The sequence below is a fragment of the Triticum dicoccoides genome, chromosome 4A, assembly GCF_002162155.2.
Source record: "Triticum dicoccoides isolate Atlit2015 ecotype Zavitan chromosome 4A, WEW_v2.0, whole genome shotgun sequence".
In the NCBI taxonomy this organism is placed as follows: domain Eukaryota; kingdom Viridiplantae; phylum Streptophyta; class Magnoliopsida; order Poales; family Poaceae; genus Triticum; species Triticum dicoccoides.
Genome location: NC_041386.1, coordinates 689,545,837 through 689,565,321, shown reverse-complemented (window position 1 = coordinate 689,565,321; position 19,485 = coordinate 689,545,837).

Here is a 19,485-nt window from a genome sequence, read left to right as displayed (position 1 = left end):
GTTCCGTGACACCAAACGGGCGCCCGGTTTACCCGGCCACGTGCCTACCGCATCACAGCCCACCCCTACGGTCAGCGCTGTCCACGGCCTCCAGCATACTACAAACACCAGAAACTACTTGCAACTCCTGGACAGAGGACAAGGGTGAATAAGAAGTCGAGCGGGGTCATATTTCAGGGCCCAATGTATGGTAGTAGCTGAATCATGGATCACAAACACAGAACTCAGTTCCTGAGGACGGCTACAATGAGACAACCCACCATGTACTCCTACATGGCCTCTCACCGCTACCTTTACCAAATCGTGTTCACACACTTAGCTCACACACAGTAGGACATGTTCACACGCCTCTGATTCATCCCCGATGAATCAGACCTGACTCAACTCTAAGCAGTAGCAGGCATGACAAACAAACATGAATGAGTAGGCACAACAGGGCTCAAACAACTCCTACTCATGCTAGTGGGTTTCATCTATTTACTGTGGCAATGACAGGTCATGCAGAGGATGAAGGGGTTCAGCTACCGCAGCAAGTAACAGATGAATCGGTGTTGTCCTAATGCATTAAAAGAGAGCAGGAGCGAGAGAGTAGGATTGTATCGGAATGAACAAGGGGGTTTTGCTTGCCTGGCACTTCTGAAGATAACATTGAGTCTTCATCAGTGTCAACGATCACATCCTCGGTATCACGTCTATCGAGAGGGGACAAATACCGGCAACACAGAAGGAAACACAATCAATGCAATGCACAATATGATGCATGATCATGCATAGCAAAATGAATGTGTTTTGGGCTAATGCATCTAGCAACAAGTTAAATGAAGTTGGTTTGAATACAAGATTCAAATTCAAACTCCATATGTGATTATTTAAATGCCCTTTAATTGATTTGTGCTAAACAGCAGCTATAAGTTGTTCTAACATGCATGAAAATGGTACAGATGGATTCCTTGAATTTTTCTGATAATTTTTCATATATAATTTATTAAATTTGGAGTTACGGTTAATTTTCTATGAATTTTTGAAGTTTGTGGTATTTTCTGGAATTTTCTGATTTATTTTAAATCCAGAAAATGAGTTATGACATCAGCACTGCGTCATGCTTGCATCAGCAAGTCAACAGGGCTGCCCCGGGTCAAACCTGACGTGTGGGGTCCACACGTCAGTGACACAGGGACTAATCCCGCGTTGACCCGGGCTGGTTAGCTTTGACTAAGCCCTGGGGCCCACTTGTCAGCGTCAGTAGGTGGGGGTTAGTGACTAATTAACTAAGCCACGTCAGCCCGCCGGAGTTCTGGCCGGCGGCGACCATTAGCGCGGCGGCGAGGGTGGTTTTGGCCACTCCGGCGACCAAATGGGCCGCGGAGGGCATCTAGGAGGAGCTGGGGACAAGCCGAAGCTCCTGGTGGAGTCAGTTGCGCTCGGGGCGGCCGGAATCGGTGCCGACGGCGAGCGAGGCGGCGGCCGGAGCTCAGGTGTGCTCGGTTTCGGCGTTACACAGCACAGCGGGCGCGGCCGATGGGCTCTATGGGATGCTGGGGTCACCAGGAATACCCGGAGGCAACGAGCGCAGGCGGAGAGGCTCGGGAGCACGAAGCTCACCGGCCATGGCGGACGGCGGCTTCGGGTGCTTGTGGGGCGGCGGCTACAGGGTGCGCGCGAGAGAGAGAGGTGAGGGGAAACGACGGCAAGCTCACTGTGGTTGCAGAGCGCGTCTCAGCGGGCTCGGGGGCGACCTGTCGGCGGTGAATCGAACGGCGACGACCTCCGGTGGCCGAGGAGGGGAACGGCGACGTGGGCGGCGATGCAGGGCGTCCGGGGCCTCGTGGCTTGGTGGAGAGGAAGAGGAGGTCGAGGCGGAGCCTCTGGGCTGGTCGGGGGAGCGAGGGAGGCCCGGTGGCCACGAGAAAGCTCGTCGGCGGCGGCGGGTGTGTTCGGTGGCTGCGCGCGAGAGGGAAGCAGAGGGGGGAAACGGGGTCCAGGGGAAGAGAGGGGAGGTGCAGGGGGTGAGGGGGAGTGCGTGGCGCCCTCGGGTGCCTCCAGCGGCGAGCGGGTAAGCAGGAGGTGGCCGGAGCGTGCGCGCGCGCGTCGGGCACACGCCCTCCTGCCTACTGGCAGGAGGTTGAAGACGGTGGCGACCCGGGGTGGGCTGGGCCGCACAGTGCTGGACCAGCACAGGAGCTGGGCCGGCTCTGGTGGGCTGCACGGGTGAGGCCAGGTAAGTACTGTCCCTTTTAATTTTTCTGTTCTGTTTTCCTTTTTATTTTATTTTGCCACTGTTTTCAAATTCAAAATAATTTCAAACAGTGCCAAAACATTCTGAAATATTTTATGTTACCTCTCTGGACTATTCCAAAAGTACATAAAACATTTCAAAGCATTTGAAAACATATTCATTATATATTATGAATATATCCCCAAATTCAAATAGATTATTGATTTAAATTCAGAGACCAAATAATTCCTTAAAAATATTCCAGAATTTTGGTTTGATATATAACTCTTGCCAAAATTCACAAAACTATTTTTAGGGCATTTTGGATTCACAGAATGCAATTTAAAGGGTGCTTGCCCTTCTTTAATTAGATTTTGAGGTTTCCAAAATTCCTCAGTTCAGGTTTCAGAATTTAAATATGATGCACACATGAGCTAGCCTAGAGCACTACCAGCAGCTAGGGATGTGACAGAAAGAGAGGGCTAATAAAATGGTAAGGGTGAAGTGGGGGAGAGGAAAACGAGAGGCAAATGGCAAATAATGTAAATGCGAGGGAGATGAGTTTGTGATGGGTACTTGGTATGTCTTGACTTGAGCGAAGACCTCCCCGGCAACGGCGCCAGAAATCCTTCTTGCTACGTCTTGAGCTAGCATTGGTTTTCCCCGAAGAGGAGAGGGTGATGCAGCAAGTGTAGCGTAAGTATTTCCCTCAGTTTTTGAGAACCAAGGTATCAATCCAGTAGGAGGCTCCTCAAAAGTCCCACGCACCTACACAAACAAACTGAGAACTCGCAACCAACGGAATAAAGGGGTTGTCAATCCCTTCACGACCACTTGCGAAAGTGAGATCTGATAGAGATAGTATGATAAGATAAATATATTTTTGGTATTTTATAATATAGATGCAAGAAAGTAAAGATGCAAATACAAGTAGATTGAAAGAAAATATGATAAGAGATAGACCCGGGGGCCATAGGTTTCACTAGAGGCTTCTCTCGAGAGCATAAGTATTATGGTGGGTGAACAAATTACTGTCAAGCAATTGATAGAAAAGCGAATAATTATGATGTTATCTAGGCATGATCATGTATATAGGCATCACGTCCATAACAAGTAGACCGACTCCTGCCTGCATCTACTACTATTACTCCACACATCGACCGACTCCTGCCTGCATCTAGAGTATTAAGTTCAAAAGAACGGAGTAACACATTAAGCAAGATGACATGGTGTGGAGGGATAAACACATGCAATATGATATAAACCCCATCTTGTTATCCTCGATGGCAACAATACAATACGTGTCTTGCAACCCTTTCTGTCACTAGGTAAGAACACCGCAAGATTGAACCCAAAGCTAAGCACTTCTCCCATGGCAAGAAAGATCGATCTAGTAGGCCAAACCAAACTGATAATTCAAAGAGACTTGCAAAGATAACTCAATCATACATAAAAGAATTCAGAGAAGATTCAATTAATATCCATAGATAAATCTGATCATAAACCCACAGTTCATCGGATCTTGACAAACACACCACAATAAGAGATTACATCGAATAGATCTCCACAAGAGAGGGGGACAACATTGTATTGAGATCCAAAAAGAGAGAAGAAGCCATCTAGCTAATAACTATGGACCCGTAGGTCTATGGTAAACTACTCACAACTCATAGGAGGGGCAAGGATGTTGATGTAGAGGCCCTCCGTGGTCGATTCCCCCTCCGGCAGAGTGTGATACGTCGCCAACGTATCTATAATTTTTGATTACTCCATGCTACTTTGTCTACTGTTTTGGACTATATTGGGCTTTATTTTCCACTTCTATATTACTTTTGGGACTAACCTATTAACCGGAGGCCCAGCCCAGAATTGCTATTTTTTGCCTTTTTCAGTATTTCAAAGAAACAGAATATCAAACGGAGTCCAAACGGAATGAAACCTTCGGGATCGTGATTTTCCAACCGAATGTGATCCAGGAGACTTGGACCCTACTCCAAGCAGTGCCAGAGGCGGTCACGAGGGTGGAGGATGCCCCCTGGGCGCGCCCCCCTACCTCGTGGGCCCCTCGGAGCTCCACCGATGTACTCCTTCCTCCTATATATACTTACGTATCCCCGAACGATCAGAATAGGAGCCAAAAACCTAATTCCACCGCTGCAACCTTCTGTATCCACGAGATCCCATCTTGGGGCCTGTTCGGGAGCTCCGCCGGAGAGGGCATCCACCACGGAGGGCTTCTACATCAACACCATAGCCCCTCCGATGAAGTGTGAGTAGTTTTCTTCAGACCTTCGGGTCCATAGTTATTAGCTAGATGGCTTCTTCTCTCTTTTTGGATCTCAATACAATGTTCTCCCCCTCTCTCGTGGAGATCTATTCGATGTAATCTTCTTTTTGCGGTGTGTTTGTTGAGACCGATGAATTGTGGGTTTATGATCCAGTATTATCTATGGAAAATATTTGATTCTTCTCTGAATTCTTTTATGTATGATTGAGTTATCTTTGCAAGTCTCTTCGAATTATCTTTTTGGTTTGGCCAACTAGATTGGTAGTTCTTGCAATGGGAGAAGTGCTTAGCTTTGGGTTCAATCTTGTGGTGTCCTTACTCAGTGACAGAAAGAGTTGCAAGGCACGTATTGTATTGTTGCCATCGAGGATAACAAGATGGGGTTCTTATCATATTGCATGAATTTATCCCTCTACATCATGTCATCTTGCTTACGGCATTACTCTGTTTTTACTTAAGACTCTAGATGCATGCTGGATAGCGGTCGATGAGTGGAGTAATAGTAGTAGATGCAGAATCGTTTCGATCTACTTGTTTTGGACGTGATGCCTATATACATGATCATTTCCTAGATATACTCATAACTATGTTCAATTCTGTCAATTGCTCAACAGTAATTTGTTCACCCACCGTAGAATACTTATGCTCTTGAGAGAAGCCACTAGTGAAATCTATGGCCCCCGGGTCTATTCTCATCATATCAATCTATATCACTTTATTTACTTGCTTTGTTTTACTTTGCCTTTTACTTTTTTACTTTGCATCTATCTATCAAAAATACCAAAAATATTATCTCTATCAGATCTCACTCTCGTAAGTGACCGTCAAGGGATTGACAACCCCTAAGCGTTGGTTGCAAGTTGCTATCGTTTTGTGTAGGTACGAGGGACTTGTGCGTGGTCTCCTACTGGATTGATACCTTGGTTCTCAAAAACCGAGGGAAATACTTACGCTACTTTACTGCATCATCGTCTCCTCTTCGGGGAAACCCAACGCAGTGCTCAAGAGGTAGCAGAGTGCCGGCGAAGGCTCCAAGATGGGATCGATACAGAAGGTTACGGTGGTGGAAATTGTGTTTTGTGGTGCCCCCGGATGTTTTCGGGGTCCGTGGATATATATAGGAAGAAGAAGTATGTCGGTGGATGCCCGAGGGGCCCACGAGACAGGGGGGCGCGCCCTACAGGGGGGGGGCGCCCTCCTATCTCATGGGGCCCTCGGAGCTTTCTTGACTTGCACTCCAGGCTCTCTGGATCAGATTTTTCCAAAAATAACGCTCCCGAAGGTTTCATTCCATTTGGACTCCGTTTGATATTCCTTTTCTTCGAAATACCGAAATAGGTAAAAAAAACACCAATATGGGCTGGGCCTCCGGTTAGTAGGTTAGTCCCAAAAATGATATAAATGTGTAGAATAAAGCCCATAAACATCCAAAACAGGTAATATAATAGCATGGAACAATCAAAAATTATAGATACGTTGGAGACGTATCACCCGTGTATATAAAGGAGCAAGGGGGAGGCCGGCCGGCCCCTGTAGGTGTGCCTGGGACAGAGGAGTCCTACTAGGACTCCATGTCCTAGTAGGAGTCCACCTCCTGGGAGAGGGGAAAGGAAGGAGAGGGAGAGGGAGTAGGAAAGGGGGTGCCCCCCCTTCCCTAGTCCAATTCGGACCCAAGGGGGAGGGGGCGCGTGATACGTCTCCAACGTATCTATAATTTTTGATTGTTACATGCTACTATATTACCCGTTTTGGATGTTTATGGGCTTTACTCTACACTTTTATATCATTTTTGGGACTAACCTACTAACCGGAGGCCCAACCCGAAAAGCTGTTTTTTTGCCTATTTCAGTGTTTCGAAGAAAAGGAATATCAAACATCGTGGGCCCCTCGAGCGTCCACCGACCTACTTCTTCCTCCTATATATACCCACGTACCTCGAAAACATCCAGGAGCACCACAAAAAACTATTTCCACCGCCGCAACCTTCTGTATCCACGAGATCCCATCTTGGAGCCTTCGCCGGCGCTTCGCTAGAGGGGGAATCGACCACGGAGGGCCTCTACATCATCTCCAAGGCCTCTCCGATGAGTTGTGAGTAGTTTACCATAGACCTTCGGGCCCATAGTTATTAGCTAGATGGCTTCTTCTCTCTCTTTGAATGTCAATACAAAGTTCTCCTCGATCTTCTTGGAGATCTATTCGATGTAACTCTTTTTGAGGTGCGTTTGTCGAGATCCGATGAATTGTGGGTTTATGATCAAGTTTATCTATGAGAAATATTTGAATCTTCTCTGAATTCTTTTATGTGTGATTAAGTTATCTTTGCAAGTCTCTTCGAATTATCAGTTTGGTTTGGCCTACTGGATTGATCTTTCTTGCAACGGGAGAAGTGCTTAACTTTGGGTTCAATCTTATGGTGTCCTTTCCCAGTGACAGCAGGGGCAGCAAGGCATGTATTGTATTGTTGCAATCGAGGATAAAAAGATGGGGTTTATATCATATTGCATGAGTTTATCCCTCTACATCATTTCATCTTTCTTAATGCGTTACTCTGTTCTTCATGAACTTAATACTCTAGATGCAGGCAGAAGTCGGTCGATGTGTGGAGTAATAGTAGTAGATGCAGAATCATTTCGGTCACCTTGTCATGGGCTTGATGCCTATATACATGATCATGCCTAGATAATCTCATAACTATGCACTTTTCTATCAATTGCTCGACAGTAATTTGTTCACCCACCGTAATACTTATGCTATCTTGAGAGAAGCTACTAGTGAAACCTATGGCCCCGGGTCTATCTTTTATCATATAAGTTTTCCATCTACTTTTATTTGCATCTTTACTTTTCCATCTATATCATAAAAATACCAAAAATATTTATCTTATTATATTATCTCTATCAGATCTCACTTTCGCACGTTACCGTGAAGGGATTGACAACCCCTTTATCGCATTGGTTGCGAGATTCTTGTTTGTTTGTGTAGGTGCGTGGGACTTTTGAGGAGCCTCCTACTGGATTGATACCTTGGTTCTCAAAAACTGAAGGACATACTTATGCTACTTTGCTGCATCACCCTTTCCTCTTCAAGGGAAAAACCAACACAAGCTCAAGACGTAGCTAGAAGGATTATTTCCCATTTGCCTCTTGTTTTCCTCTACCCCACTTCACCCTTGCCGTTTTATTCGCCCTCTCTTTCGAGTTGCCCTCCTCCTTTTCTTTCTCCTCGCATTTGTTTGCCGTTATGTCTGAAATTGGGGAGATTATCGTAGATATGGACAATAATTGTTGGGGATATTACTACTGGGCGTAAACCAGCCTGTCTGGGCCGAGTTAACTTCATCAGTAGATCAACAGTGTAGAAGCCCAAGAGGCATGAGAATAAGGGCCCAAGGCCTGTAGTCGGTTTAGCACCTATAGCTATAAACCAGCCCGGTATGTAAACTTGTATCATAAGTTAGGAATAGAGAGAGACCAACCCGGATGTGTATGAACCGGAGATTGGGACTCTCTGAACTGACGGGCGTCACCCATGTATATAAGGGGACGACCCGGGACGGTTCAAGGAGGACAACCCGAGGCCTAGGAGAAGCTTATTTGCTCCCTATCCATCGAGACCACATCAATCCCATCACAACTAGACGTAGGCTTTTACCTTCATCGAAGGGGCCGAACTAGTATAACTCTGTGTCTTTGCGTCCGCTTTAACCCCTTCAAGTTAAACCTTAGCGATGGCTCCACGACTAAGTCCCTTCATGAGGACATCTGCCGTGATAAAACCACGACAGTTGGCGCCCACCGTGGGGCCATCGCACGATAGTTTGATGATCTTGGAGGGCAAGTTCGAAGGACTCGAAGGCTATGCCGTGGGCCGGATGACCAAGAGTCGTCGCGGCAAGCTCTACATCGACGAAACAGGATGGGGCCCCGAGGCTGGTTCAATCGAGTAGAGGATACCGGGTCCCCTTTGGTGGCATCCACATTTTCATCGGCAAGATCGGAGAGCCAGGGCCTGAGATGGACATCTGCACCGACCTCGTCGAGACAGCTCAGCGTACGAGATCTGCTCAAGCTAAACCGGCCGTGAGGCGTGCCTTTGTGGGAGTTATCCACGGAGGAAGTTACGAGGGCGGATCAGAATCTGGTACTGAAACTGTCGTTTGCTCTGACAATGAATCATCAACCGGAGAGACGAAATCTCTGTATCAGCTACAAGATGGCCGGATTGGGGGCTGTTCCGATGGTGACAGTATTCCGGACCCCCCTGATCTACCCAACCGGGTTGGAATATTCATGGCTGGTACACAAGCAGTGCTTCATTCTTCAATGGCTGCGGCGACGATGGCCGGTTCAACAGCGGCGACGGCTGCCGGGGCAGGAGGCCCCGTGCGCCCACCAGCTCAAGTTTTATCAGATCTGTTCGATGTGTTGGCTGCGCTCATGGCCGAAGTTAACCCGGCGGATCATGATGCTCACAATGCGGAGATTACAAGAGTGAAGGAACAAATCGCCCAGGCCAAAGCGGATCTAGCAGCTACTGACGCCAGGATGACGGCAGAGCGGGCCGCCTTAGATGCGAAGGCTTATAGACTCATGTTGGATCAGAATGCGTCGCATGAAGTCATGAAGAGGAAATATAGATCCCGTTTGCCTTCAGGTTTCGGAGGAAGAGACCTTTTAAACACCCCGGAGCGGGAACCAGTAATCCGCCAGCAGTAAACCGGACAGAAGCACCTGGGATGGCTGCGCCGGTTCAACCCCGTTTGATAGATCTGCCTCGTCATAACGCCAGTGTGCCTCAGGCGGTGCAAACACCTCCGGGCCACTACACCAATCCGATGGATAACCTTGTTGCAGCTACGGCGCGATTGGAAGCTATCCCAATTGAAGGTGATTCACCACAGGCAGTAGAGACGCGCCGGGTTAAGGAACTCCTTAGAACAGCCTTAGTTCAACACGAAGCATACTCATACAGCCGCGACCGGATCCACTCTACCCCCCGCCCAAGCCGGAGCTATAGCAGGCACGTGGATGAACCGGACGTATCAAGTAATGAACGGCGTGGTGCGCCCCGTGGCAACCACCCGACAGGTGGTGTTGATAATGCCCAGGAGGTAGTAGACCGGGCCCGAGCACGTAGGGAGGCCGAGTTAGCAGCACAACACCAAGCATATCAGCCTACGCTGGTTCGTCCAACCGTGTCGATCGAGCCTGGGCTTTCCTCTAGTTCTTTGGGGGTGCCTTGCCTCGCTCCCGCTTTACGCAATGTACGCTTTCCCAAAGACTTCAAAGGTCCGCGTAAGGTGCCGAATTACACTGCTGATTTAGCTCCGGAAGCATGGATAGAAAGCTATGAGATGGCCATGGAGATGCTGGATGTGGACGAGGCCGCGTGTGCAAAGTACTTCACCATGATGCTCGAAGGCACGGCCCATACTTGGTTGAAGAGCTTACCGCCCAATTCTATTAGTTCATGGGCCCAACTGCGAGCCTGGTTTATCCAGAATTTCAAAGATACATGTAAACAGCCCATGTTCGTAGTGGACTTGGCGGCTTGTGTCCAGGGGGAAGGGGAGTCAACTACCCGTTGGGTGCGCCGTGTTTCGGAAATTCTGCATTCATCAGACCGGATCAACGCGGATTCTGCGATCATAACCCTATAGGGTAATTGCCGGTTCACGCCTTTAAAGTTGAATTTGGGACGCATGAAGCGGTTTTGTAATGACATGGGCACTCTCATGGGCGCTTTAGTGAAGTATGCTGATTCTGATAGTACCAAGGATCCCGAGTCTAACGATGACGAGACAGGGAAGGGAAAGAAGAACAGCAGCTCCAAGGGCCAGCAACATCTTTTGGCAGGTAATGGTGGAGGCAAGCGTAAGGCGAATGGTAACATGGACTTCGTAGCCAACACCAACACGCAGGACAAGGGCCAGCGGCGCAAGGGTAAACGGCCGAATCGAAGCGGAGCGCCTAATCCCAATCCGGACCCCTTGAACTATTTACTGAATTAGCCCTGTCCGAAGCACAGAACGACGGAGATGCCAGCAAACCACCTCTAGAAGGATTGCTATATTATGCAGGAGTTCAAGAATTCCAATGCTTTCCGGTATGATCAAGGCTCTGGCGGCGGTTCAGGATCCTGGCCGGGTTTCGGTGGAGGAAATGCCGGTTCAGGATTTAATGGTACGTCAGGCGGACATAGTAATCAGAATAATCAGAATAACGAAGGAGGTTACAACCACCAACAGCAACAGTCGGGTTATCAGAGCCACCCGAAGCAGTTGAATAGTGGGCAGTACCATGTCTTCACCACCAGCTTAGACAAGCGAGACCAGAAGCTTCAGAAGCGGGCAGTTAACACTATTGAACCGGCCACGCCTCGCTACCTACGCTGGTCAGAGCAGCCCATTGTTTGGAGTAGAGAGGATCATCCTCCCCGGGTGGACAATCCGGGTCAGCTAGCCCTGGTAGTGGCACCTCAGGTGGGAGGTTATAAGTTCACCAAGGTACTCATGGATGGAGGGAGCAGTATTAACATCCTGTATTATGAGACTTTCCATCATATGGGGCTAACAGATAAACATCTCAAACCGTCCAATACAGTGTTCCATGGTGTGGTGCCTGGCAAGTCAGCATATCCGGTTGGTAAGATAGCTCTGGAAGTGGCCTTCGGAGATGAATATGATTCTAGATCGGAAACATTGACGTTTGAAGTGGTAAAAATACAAAGTCCATATCACGCCCTATTTGGGCGGCAGGCTTATGCCAAATTCATGGCACGGCCTTGTTATATTTATCTGCAGCTCAAGATGCCGGGTTACAAGGGGACAATAACGGTTCATGGGAGCCGCAAGATCGCTTTGGAATGTGAGGAAGGCGACGCAGCTTCTGCAGAGTCGGTTTGTGCCACCGAGGAGCTAAAGTATTATAAGGACAATGTTGATCCGACGGACATGACGCCGTTGAAGAAGCCAACCACAGAGCATGATCCGGCCCTGAAATTCAAATCGACAGCTGAGACTAAGCTTGTTGACTTTGTGCCTGGTGATTCATCCAAACAGTTCAGCATCAGTGCCAACCTGGATCCGAAATAGGAAACCGCGCTCATCGAGTTTATCCGTGAGAATCGGGATATTTTTGCCTGGAAACCTTCTGACATGCCAGGTGTACCGAGGGAACTTGCTGAGCACACTCTTAATATTGATCCCAAGTACAAACCGGTGAAGAAGTTTCTCCGCCGGTTTAACGAAGAAAGACGCAAGGCCATCGGAGAAGAGGTAGCCCGGCTTTTGGCGGCTGGTTTTATCGTTGAAGTCTTCCATCTAGAGTGGCTTGCTAGTCCGGTGCTGGTTCTTAAGAAGAACGACACTTGGCGCATGTGTGTGGATTACACAGATCTTAACAAGGCTTGTCCGGCAGATTCTTTCGCCCTCCCCCGCATTGACCAGATTATTGATGCCACGGCGGGTTGTGAGCGTTTGAGCTTTTTGGATGCATATTCTGGGTATCATCAGATCAAGATGGCAGTTAAGGACCAGGAGAAAACAGCGTTTATCACCCCCTTTGGAGCTTTTTGCTATGTGTCTATGCCTTTTGGGCTCAAGAGCGCCCAAGCTACTTATCAACGCTGTGTACAGAATTGCCTGCATAAACAGATCGCGCCGTAATGTGCACGCCTATGTAGATGATATTGTGGTTAAGTCAAGGGAGAAGGAGACACTGATTGGCGATTTGAAGGAAACCTTTGACAGCCTGCGGGTTTACAAGATAATGCTCAACCTGGCCAAATGTGTTTTTGGTGTTCCGGCAGGCAAGTTATTGGGTTTTCTCGTGTCCAACAGGGGAATCGAAGCTAATCCGGAGAAGATCACGGCTATTACTTCCCTGGCTAAACCGAAGTGCATTAATGACGTCCAGCGTTTGGCAGGCCGGATTGCCGCGCTGAGCCGGTTTATCAGCCGCCTCAGAGAGAAGGCCATCCCTTTGTACTAGATGCTAAAGAAGACATATCAGTTTGTCTAGAGTTCAGCGGCTGATGAAGCATTGGAGGACTTAAAGCGGCAATTGGCCAACCCGCCTATGCTCGCCGCTCCCATTGAGAGGGAGCCGCTTCTGCTCTATGTTGCTGCTAATGCCAGGGCGATTAGCGTGGCCATTGTGGTAGAGCGGAAGGAGGCAGGGAAGGAGCATCCGGTTCAACGTCCGGTTTATTATATCAGCGAAGTACTTATCGAATCTAAGCAAAGGTATCCACATTGGCAGAAGCTGGTGTATGGGGTTTTTATGGCTAGCCGGAAGCTGAAGCAATATTTCCAAGGGCACCCCATCACGGTGGTCAGTTCTGCTCCCTTAGGTGATATCATACAAAACCGAGAAGCGACTGGCCAGATTGCTAAGTGGGCTATAGAGCTTGGGCCGCACGATCTGAAATACGTGCCTCGGACGGCGGTGAAATCTCAAGCGCTTGTAGATTTTATTAATGATTGGACAGAGTTGCAAGCACCTGAAGAAAAGCCGGATCACACATATTGGACCATCCACTTTGATGGATCCAGGCAATTGGAAGGCTCGGGGGCTGGAGTTGTACTAACTTCCCCACGAGGTGACAAGTTTTGTTACGTTCTTCGCTTAATGTTCCCTTGTACTAACAATGCAACTGAGTATGAAGCCTTGCTCCATGGTCTCCGGATGGCTAAGGAGATGAATTTAAGCCGGGTTAAGTGCTTCGATGACTCGGACCTAGTGGCTCAACAAGTGTCCGGCACTTGGGATTCCAAGGACCCCCTCATGGCTGCATATCGTCGTGAGGTGGATATCGTCGCGGGTCATTTCAAGGGCTATCAGGTGGACCATGTGGACCGTCGGAAGAATGAAGCGGCGGACGCTTTAAGCCGGTTGGGCTCTCAACGTAAACCGGTCCCACCCAATGTTTTTCTTGACGTACTATATAGCCCATCGGTCAAGCTCCCTGGCGAAGCGGATTTGGCTATTCCTGATCCGGAGGCTCAATTGGTGGCAGCCCTTCACGTCATTCCGGATTGGACGCTCCCTTATCTTGCGTACATGAACCGGGGCGAGTTACCAGAAGATGAGACGTTGGCCCGGCAGATAGTCTGACGATCTAAGTCTATGACTATTATTAATGATGAATTGCATCATTGCAGCGTATCCGGGGCGTTTCAACGCTGTGTGTCCCCTGAGGAAGGCTATGAGATATTGCGTGAGATCCACGAAGGAGATTGTGGTCACCACGCCGGTTCAAAATCCTTGGTGGCTAAAGCATTCCGCCACGGTTTCTATTGGTTGACTGCTCATGCTGATGCGGAAGATCTAGTCAGACGGTGTGATGGTTGCCAAAAGTTTTCCAGACGTGCTCATATACCGGCCCAAGAATTGAGGATGATTCCGATTACTTGGCCATTTGCAACTTGAGGGCTGGATATGGTTGGACCTTTTAAAAGGTCCAAGGACAAAAAGACCCACCTCTTGGTAGCGGTTGACAAATTTACAAAGTGGGTGGAGGCAGAACCTGTTAGCAAGTGTGATGCAGCTACGACGATTCAGTTCATCAAAAAGGTGATTTTCCGGTTTGGCCTTCCACACAATATCATCACAGATAATGGTACCAACTTATCCAAAGGTGCCATGAAAGAGTTCTGCGAACGTGAGCACATCCGGCTAGATATTTCTTCAGTAGCTCACCCACGGTCCAATGGTCAAGCGGAAAGAGCTAATCAAGAGATCTTAAGAGGCATCAAGCCCCGGCTTATGGTCCCTTTGCAGAGGACGCCGGGTTGTTGGGTAGAAGAGCTACCATCGGTATTATGGAGCATCAACACCACGCCTAACAGATCCACGGGATACACGCCGTTTTTATGGTCTATGGAGCGGAGGCGGTTCTCCCCAGTGACATCCGTCACGATTCACCTTGTGTGGCTGCTTATGTTGAAGCGAACAACGAGACGGCACGGCAGGACACTTTGGATCGGTTGGATGAGGAGCGTGACATAGCAGCTGCCCGCTCGGCAATTTACCAACAGGATCTTCGTCGTTATCATAGTCGTCGGGTCAGAACCAGGACTTTTCAAGAAGGAGATTTGGTACTTCGGCTCATCCAAGACCAGACTGACATGCACAAGTTATCCCCACCTTGGGAAGGACCTTTCGTGGTCAGCAAGAATTTGCACAACGGGTCATACTATCTGATCAATATTCGAGAGCATAAAGACTCACGCACGTCGGAGGAGGAGACCAACAGGCCGTGGAACATAGCTCACCTTCGGCCTTATTATACCTGAGCCATCGGCTCTACTTATGTACATATTATGATAGTGTATATATCATCAATATAGTAATAAACCGGAGCCTCAGCTAAAGCGGGGTCTCTGATCTGATACATCACGTGTGGTTACATGGAGTTGCTCTGTTTTAAAACGGCCTCCGGTTTACCTCCTGAGTTTGCTTTTCAAAAGCTTTGTGATATTACTTGGGGGCTTGGTCGTGTCCGAACCAATGCAACACCTTTTAATAGGCGAAAGCCACCAGGTCACTTGGGGACATGGTCAAGTCTGAACCAGTCACACCTCTTGATCGGCCTAAGGCCATAGAGTCACTTGGGGGCTTGGTCGAACCCGAACCATGGCCACGCCACTTGATCGGCATAATGCCACGGTTTCAGTTGGGGACCTGGCTGACTTGAATCATAGCTACACCTTGTAGGGAGCTTGATCGTGTTCGACCATGGTAACGCCATCTGATCGGCTCAGTAAAGCCTTCTTTTTTTGCAAACGGTTTATCATTGCCTTTGCTTTCATGATTTTTTTGTTGTGTTTCTTAAACCGACAACCTTTTTAAACCGATTCAAACTATCACTTGACGAAATTCGGTTCATTTTTAAACTGGAGTTTGTTTTACCGGTTTGGTTTGTTCTGTTAACATCCCATTATGGAGTAACAGAGGGCTCGTCATGACCCGGCACGGTTTACATTGTAAACCGCCATTATAAATACAGGAGCTGTTTTCTCCTTTGACGGTAAGGGTTTATACAACCTCCGCTTCACGATTGGTTAAACCAAGTTTATGCCCAGCGATGGCAGGTATTTTGTATCACAATTTTTGATTGTATACCTCCATATTTCATTTCATATATATATGAACATCATAAGCCAAACTGGCGGTACAAACCGCCGTGGCGGTTTACGCTTTTTTGACTGCAGGCGATATAGATTGAAAATTTCGATCAAACACGACAAGGTATCAGTAACTATGCACGAAGGCATATTCAAGGCAAGAGTATTGACTATCCTATTACAAGGCAACATGGTGCCCAAATAAGATCATTGTTTTTGGCGGAGAATAATGAAGCAGTTATTTAAACCGGCTTCCGGTTCATGCTTGCTCGCCGCCCCGGCCTGATGGCTGTGGGTCGTCCTGTGCCACTTCAGCTTCTTCATCTCTGCCCACCGGCTGGAAGTCAATAGTAGTCCAGTCGATTCCCATTAAAGCTTGAAAGACAGCTTCTTCATGGATCAGGGCAGATGGTTTAATATCAGGAGCATAGGTGTGCTTACGGTTTGGGGGGATCAGGTTTTCTGCCTCAGGAACAGGTACAACCACTCACTTGTTCTGATCGTCATATTGAGCTGGATAATGTGACAGATTTGCCTCTTCAACTAGTTGGCAAGCCAGAGGGTGCACCGCCCGGTTTATCGCTCTTAGATCATTCTCATTGAACTCTGAACCGTCCTCCTTCAAACTGGGATAGCCCTGAGCTGCCTCCATAGGATCGAAATTTGGCACCCATGCTTTGGCCCGGATTAAAGCGTTAGTGGCACCGGTTCGAGCAGCAGACTTTTTCAGCTCTTCAATCCGGGCGGGGAGCATGGACAGCCTCCTAAGAGTGTCTTGGATCAAGGAGGGTGCCGGATTGTTGTGGGATGCGGTGGAGATGATTCGATGTGCCCCGGTGTACAACTGCTCTACTAGAGTATAGACAGCTTTCAATTTCATCCACACATCTGACCCCAAGTGACCAATACGTGTGCCTATGACAATACAAGAGCAATCACAAACCGGATTTATCATAATACAGGCCAAGTTATTACAAGAGTCAAGAAAAGCTTACCAAAGATAGCAGCAGTCATGGCGTGCACTTGTCGCTTTACGCTGGTCAGCTCTTCCACCACCGGTTTAAGGGCAGCTTCAGCGTTTTCAGCCCTTTTTGTTAAAGCGGCCTTGTCAGTATCCCATCCGACCCGCTCAGACTTGAACCATTCCTTGAGCTGTTCCATTGTGGTCAAAGCGGTTTTCAGTTTATCTCTGGCTTTGGAAGTTTCTGCTTGCTGCGTCTTCAGATTTTCTTGCAGATCATTGATTTGTATGCCTTGTTGACATATTTCGCTCTGCAACGAAACAAGAGCAAGTTATAAGTCCCGAGTGCATAACCAGTTATACACTTGGCACTTGGGGGCTAATGCATATTTGATCATCATCTACCAACGGAATCACAAAGTCCCAAGCTTAATACAAGTATTCAACTTGGCACTTGGGGGCTAATGGCTATTTGATCGAGCATGTTCTAAGTAGGTGCTATGGATTACAGTCCCGGTTTAACTCTATTACAGTTAAACCAGCCCTTGGGGGCTAGGAGAGTTAACAACAATTGAAACATTCTAGTAGAAAGAAACATGGAGGTTACCTCAAATTTTTCCTTCATCATCTTCACCAGGCCAGCTTCATAGTCACGGCTAGTATACAGCCGGTTCAAATAACCAGCATGAAGGTCTTGGGGGCTCAGAGCAGCGTAAGTTGCCAGATCAACATCCCACTTGCCCTTGCTCATGGTGGCAGATTCTTCCTTGGCAGAATGCTTGGCTAAAGCGACCGGGTTACCCGGTTCACTGTGGCCAAAACCAGTAATTATAACATCATCATCCTTGCTAACACCGGTTTCACCAGGAACGGTCGTTTTATCGGTAGGACGGATTGGACTGGTGGGTTTCTCAATCCGGGTCGGGCCTCCGGGCTGGTCAGCAAGAAGGGAGGAATCAGTAGGCCTGTCCTCAGCAACAAGAATGTCATCATGCAATGGTGGGTCGTTGGGCGTATCTTCACAAATAGCCGCTTCAGGATTCAGGGTGCTGTCCGGTTCAAGGGCAGTCTCCTCGTCAACCGTCTTATCCAGACGAGCCTTTTTGTTTGGCCTCGGTTTAGCCCTGGAAAAGCACAATAACAGACAACACGTATGTTATAAAAGGATGCACTAGAAATAATATAAAGTGTATGAGTTACCCGAGCACCGTTTTAAGTGGTGGCAGCTGAGTAGCTGATGACTCGCCAGATGAAGAGTGGGAAGTGACCTGATAATCGGAGTCAGATGGATTAAGGGGTTTGCGAACACAGCCCGCTTTAGGATAAGCACTGACAAGCAAATTAGAGACCTCTGAACGACGTTTTCGAACCGGACTGTTTGGTAAACCGGCGGAGGTAACTACCTGGCTGCTGTGCCGAGTTGTGCGGCGAGCTTCATGTTGTTGAGTCTTCATAAGAAATTTGGGATCCAAGTAAGCAAGGGGATGAGAAAATTTAATTTTCCGGTTTGCCCCACGGATTTTTAGTGAAGGCGAAGGACTTGAATCAAAGGAGAGAATAATTACCTCTACATCATCAGCAATACTGGCTTCAGCTTCATCCTGACAAATATCATTGTTAATTAGGCGTATGAAAAGTAAGCCAAGTGAATCAAGTTCCACCTCAAGGTCCGGATCACTCGCATCATCATCCGCGGCCGGATCAGAAGATGCAGTGGTTCTTCTTTTATAAGCAGTTCTCTTGACAGCTTTGGTCTTTTGCCGGAGTGGTTTCTCCGGTTTGTCGGGCTTCTCTGGTTTCTCTTGGGGACGTTTCTTGCTCTAGAAGGGGTCATCACCCTGATTGAGCAGCAGTTGAGGTTAAAAGTCATGTCCAAAACAACAGTAATATATTCAGCAAAGATTAGTCAAAAGTCTTACAAAGGGTGGCTTGTTGGTAGCACAGAACGGGAGCAGACCGGCTCGAGCACAGAGATGTTCCAGTTCATTCAGCATTTTCTTCAATGCTTTAGTGACCTCATCATCGATGAGCTGAATATTAATGTGTCGGAGGGGGTCATTGACACTGCCTGAGTACTCGCACATTAAACCGGAGCGCTGGGAGAGGGGCAGTATGCTCCATGATATCCAATAGCGTGCGAGATCAATCCCGGTAAGACCATTAGCCATGAAGGCTCTGAGCTTAGAAAGTTGAGGAGCATATTTACTTCTCTCACTGGCAGTTAACCTTTGCGGGCAGGGATGTGCATTACTGAGTCGCTCAGGACGAAAATCGGGCAAAGGATTCTCATTAGCAGGTGAGGTGTCTCGGCAATAAAACCATGTTTGATTCCATTCCTTGGGGTGGCTGTGCAGTTTGACATGAGGATAAGTGACTTCCTTCCTCTTTTGAATCGCCACGCCTCCTAATTCTGTGTTGGGCCCGTCGGTGAACTCTATGCGGCGGTTTAGATGAAAGCAGTCTCTAAACAATTCGTACACTTGCTTGGCCATCTAAAAAGAAAAGATATCCGGTTCAAGGTATATGTTGGGACAAAAAGAGAACCGGTGTACCATGCTGAATCGGAGACAAATACATCTAAACCGGAGTTCTACGAAGCGACATAATCTGGTTAAGGAGTCTTGGCGGTTCAACAAGGGGACTAATGGTGTATACCGGTTTGATTAATTTTTTCTATGACAAGTTAAACCGCCTTGTCTAAATATTGAAAGCAGCTAAGGTTGCGAATGGTTAAGTATGCAGAAACAAGTTTCACAAGACTTCTTTACAATGAAGGATCTGGAGCCAGATCAGAAAAGAAGGAATAAAACCGAATAGTTTTTTATGCCATGAACCGAAGATGATATGTAAGATCTATAGGTATAGGCACAAGGCAACAGGCGGATACTAAA